We start from the raw sequence: 5,435 nt of genomic DNA on the forward strand, positions 1-5,435 counted from the left end.
ATGATAGAGAAAAGAGTGGAGATTTGAAGAAAAGACAGAATTTGGAAGCTTAACTTTTGGGGAAAAATTTGGAAATTTGGCTAAGTATAAATTTTGTGTGTTGATGCGTTGGAAGGGTGGTGTTGATGCGTTGGAAGAGCGGTTGGGGATGGCATGCAGCTGAAGGAAGAAAGATGGAGGTGATGCGTTGGAAGGCAGCCCATGCGTTGGAAGGCAACCCATGCGTCGAGCAGCCTCGGCCAGACGCCCCTGCCATGCGTCGAGCGGCCACGCTCATGTGCCAAAGCACCTGACCAAGCATCAAAGCGCCGTGTGTAGCCCATGTGGCCAAGCACGCCCATGCGTCGAGCGAGCGAGCGATGGCCAGCCTATGCCGCACGCCCATGCGTCGAAGCAGCACACCCATGCATCGAGCGGCCAACCTATGTAGCATGCCTATGCATTGGGGGTCAGCACCATGAGCCCATGGCAAGCAAGTCGTGCAATGCTGCCTAGTGAGCCATGCGCCAAGGATGGATGGTCACCCTATATATTGGTGATGGCTAGTCCTTGCGATGGAAAAGTTGAATTGTAATGTTAGTGAATTGGCTTGCTATGCATTAATGATAGGCTATGCATTAAGTATGGATTATGTGTTGAAAATCCAAGAGTTGGATGCATACAAAGGATGAGATCATCAGGAGAACATCATCAAACCATATGTCTTCTTGGGAGGAAAGCCTTAAGCCTTAAGAATTTGAGGTGGTGGCATCTGATTGGAAGCTCATGCATTGGCTACACAGGAGGAGGAAACTTGTACATGCAGCCAAGTAGGTGGTGTCAACTCTGGAGAAGGTTTGGACGCCTATAAATAGAGCCAAGAGACTTCATTTTTAGATCACAATTCAAAAATACCGTGGGAGTGTTGAGAAAACCTTGCATTGGGGCCAAATCCATGCGTTAGTCATAGAATTTCAAAGAGGGAGCATTAGACAGTGAAGTCTGAAGAGGACGCATCAACTTAGGACGAGGAGTTCTACCAATTTACTCATGCGTTTGGAGTGATTCCAAAGCCACCTAAAATCTCTAAGAGTTTAGTTTTTAGGGTAGGGCTGCCAGAGGAAAAGCTCGAAGGGATCGGGCTGGAAACTGAGAAGAAGACAGAAGGGTCAGGCTGTCGGATCAGTTTGGGCCAGTCTTGAAGATTATGTGATTCCAGCCAAACCACAACAATTTCGGAGCTCAACTTTTAGGTTAAGCTTCCTGAGACATTTTAGAATATGTTTGTAGAAGTAAGTATCTCAAAATAAGGTTTAGAACTATGAGTAATCTAAGCTGTAAGTTGAATCTCGGTTCTAGGGGTGGGTGAAAAGGGAGCCCGAGGTAGAAAATGGAGCTACTAGAGTGAAAAGCTCCTAAGCAATCAAGGTGAGTGGCTAAAACGTTTTGACTAAAACATTTGCTTAAAATGTTTGATTACAACGTGTTATAGAAAGCATGTTTTAAAGAAGATTATTCTCATGCCAACTAGTTTTACAAAGTGATTTCCAAGCAAACCATGAATTATGTTTTAAACGCATGCATGTGTGAGAAATTGTTGAAAATCGATTTATATGTGTTAAATATACTCAGCATGCATTAGTATCCTTAAAGCCATGTTTTTATATGTGTTATACTTTACATGGAGAGAAAGTCATTTATGACTAGTTTTACTTAAAACATGATACCGAAGGACATTTGAGAAGGTATCCGCCCAACTAGATACAGAAGGACTTTGAGAAGGTATCTATTGGTACTGAAGGACATTTGAGAAGGTACCAAACCAACCAGTTACTGAAGGACACTGGAGAAGGTATCTGAACAGAAGTACCTAAGGTATGACGGTACTTAGTATGGCCACATGCACGTAGGTAGAGTCAGAGATTGAGCAAAAGGGTACTCTCTTGACTAGTAGATGGTGTTGGGATTGTTTTTACCCACAGTAGGGTTATCCTCAACTGAGAAATAGTTTTACTGTTTTATGATTAAAATAGCTTTATATGTTTCATGCTTGGAAAATATTTATACTGCAGTACAAGTACTGTAGAAGCTTATATTTTAGTTAAACTCTTTAATGAGATTTTGCATGAGAATCAATTATCTTTCTTAAGTCACTTACTGGGTGCAAGCTCAGCCCGTTTTCAAATGTTTTCCTTTCCTCCCTGCCCCCGCCCCCCCCAGGTAGCGGTCAAATCCTATGAAGATAGCTCTGCATGTACTCTGCCACTAAAGGATAAAGAGATTTGTAACCCGACTGTTTAGGTGGTTACTGTTAATATTGTACACATGTTACTGTTGTTCATATAGGGACTAGAGTTTTTTAGTTTTGGGACTTGTAAATCTAGTATTGTAAATATGTTATGTTTCTAAATTAATAAACTTTTAGCCTAAAGACATTCCACCGTATATAAGTTATATTTTGGTATCATAGTTATTCCGCAAGAGTTATTAGGCAGTAAGTGTCAGCAAAGGGTTGATAACTGCTGCAGTTACGCCCTTCTCTAGGCTAAGAGGGTGGTCTGGGGCGGGGTGTGATAGCGGATCACTAATTTTGAACAAGATATCGACGAATCGCTCAGTGACGCTTGGGCGAGGTTTAAAAGACTAGTGCGAGATTGTCTGCACAATGGCTTACCAGATTGTCTCCAAATGGAAATTTTCTACCATGGGGCCATTGCATCCCTACAAAACCAAATGAATGCGATGATGAACTTAATACAAGGAATCGCAATCAACAGCCCAGGAACGCATAGGGGCCAGGTCAACGCAATCGATCAAATGTGCCCAAGTTGTTCTACTTGCGGAGAAGCCCATCCAATGGAAGAGTGTCCGAGGAACCCACAGTCTGTTTATTTCGTGAAGAATAATCCTTTTCCCAATACTTACAACCGGGTGGAGAAACCACCCTAACTTCGCATGGAAAAATCAACAACAAAATTTTCAATCGATGGCGCAAAAAGAGGGGCCACCAGGATTTTTCTCACAAACAAACGGTCAATCACAAAATCGAGCTAGTAGTTTGCAAGCGCTGCAATCTTCATCTCTGGAGAGCTTACTGAAGTAGTATATTGAGAAGAATGAAACAGTACTCTAGAATGAAGCGACGTCTATTCGCAATCTTCAAATTCAGATAGGACAGATTGCGGGCGAGCTCAAAAGTAGACCACAAGGGGCATTGCCGAGTTCTACTGAACTCCCGCGCAATCCAGGGAGTACAAGAAAGAAGCAATGTCAAGTTGTGACTTTGCAAAGCGAAAAGATAGCGGAGGAGAAGAAGGAGCTGAATAGAACTGCTCCAGTTGCGATAGAACCACAGACCCTGTTGACTCAAGAAGAACCAGAAGAACAGAAGATGATGGAATCAGATATTACATCCACTTCTAAGTCGATAGAGCAGGGAATTATGAAAATACAGTTGCCACCATTCCCCCAGAGACTTAAGAAGAAGAAAAATGATGAAGTGCAATATCATCGCTTCATGTACATGCTGAAACAATTACATATCAACATCCCTTTCACTGAAGCGATCGAAAAAATGCCAAAGTATGTGAATTTTCTGAAGGACATGGTGACGAAGAAAAGGAGCACAGGTAAGTTCGCAATCGTGGCATTGACGCAAAGTTCAAAAACCATAATTCCATCGAAAATGCACGACCCCAGAAGTTTCACAATACCCTTCTCAATCGGCGGGTTATACATTGGTCAAGCGCTTTGCGATCTCGGGGCCAGTATCAATTTAATGCCCCTTTCAATTTTTAAGAAGCTGAATACACCTCTCCTTCTCTTCCTAGGATGACCATTTTTATCCACTGGTCGCACTCAGATTGATGTGTACAAGGGAGAGATCACACTGAGCGTGAATGAAAAGAAGATCAGGTTTGATATTATTAGAGCCATGAAGTATCTAGAAGAAGAAGATCTCACAGATTTCGACAATGAACCCAGTTTTTATGAAGAAGAAAAGTTTGAAGATGAAGATGAATGAGAGGATGCAACCACATCCATAGTAACCTGAAATGTGATCGTAGAAACAACAACCAAAGAAGAAAAACTGACGATGAATGAAGAGAAAAAAGCACAAAAACCAACCTTGGAACAACCACCCTCAGTAGAACTGAAAACCTTGCCAAACCACCTAAAGTAGGCTTATTTGGGGCAAACTGAAACTCTACCAGTAATAATTTCCTCTGCACTTTAAGAAGATCAAGAGAATGTGCTGCTGAGCATCCTGAAAAAGTACATAAAGGCAATAGGCTGGACGCTAGCAGACATTAGAGGAATCAGCCCCGCATATTGCATGCACAGGATATGTCTTAAGGACAATAAAAAAGGATTAATCGAACATCAATGCAGACTAAACCCTGCGATGAAGGAGGTCGTGAAGAAGGAGATAATCAAATGGTTAGATGCAGGGATTATTTATCCAATCGCTGACAGCACGTGGGTCAGCCCCGTGCAATGTGTGCCAAAAAAGGGAGGGATGACGGTAGTCCCAAATGCAAATAATGAATTAATATCGATGAGGACCGCCACTAGCTGGCGGATCTTTATGGACTACCATAAACTGAATGCGGCGACGAAGAAGGATAATTTCCCCTTGGCTTTTATTGACTAGATGCTAGATCACCTACCGGGAAATGATTACTACTACTTTTTGGATGGATATGCAAGCTACAACCAAATCATAATTACTCCTGAAGATCAAGAGAAAACCACATTCACCTGCCCCTATGGAACATTTGCATTTCGACGCATGCCATTCGGCTTATGCAATGCGTCGAGCACATTCCAAAGGTGTATGATGGCCATCTTTTCTGAGTATCTTGAAGATTTAGTATAAATTTTCATGGACGACTTCTTGATGTATGGGCAAACATACGAAGTTTGTCTCAATAATCTAGAGAAGATACTGAGGACATGAAGAGATGAACCTTGTGCTGAACTAGAAGAAGTGCCACTTCATGGTGAAGGAAGGTATTGTGTTCGGGCACAAAGTCTCCAAGGACGGGCTGGAAGTGGATAAGGTGAAGATTGAGGCGATTGAAAAGCTCCCACCTCCAGCAAATGTGAAGGCTGTCAGGAGCTTCTTGGGCCATGCAAGCTTTTATCGACGTTTTGTGAAGGACTTTTTGAAGATTGCGTGACCATTGAGTGCGTTGCTGGAGGCAGAAAGAACGTTTGACTTTAATGAACAATGCCTCAACGCATTCAAAATACTGAAGAACGCATTAATAACCGCACCTGTGTTGATTGCACCGGACTGGACACAACCCTTTGAACTAATGTGCGACGCAAGTGGTTATGCGATGGGGGCGGTGCTGGTGCAAAAGAAGAAAAAAATGCTACACCCCATCGCATATGCGAGTAGAACCTTGAACCTTGCCCAAAAAAATTACACTACCACAAAAAAAGAACTG

This window comes from Benincasa hispida, chromosome 11, assembly GCF_027475165.1.
Source record: "Benincasa hispida cultivar pf3 chromosome 11, pf3_genome.v1.1, whole genome shotgun sequence".
Lineage (NCBI taxonomy): Eukaryota > Viridiplantae > Streptophyta > Magnoliopsida > Cucurbitales > Cucurbitaceae > Benincasa > Benincasa hispida.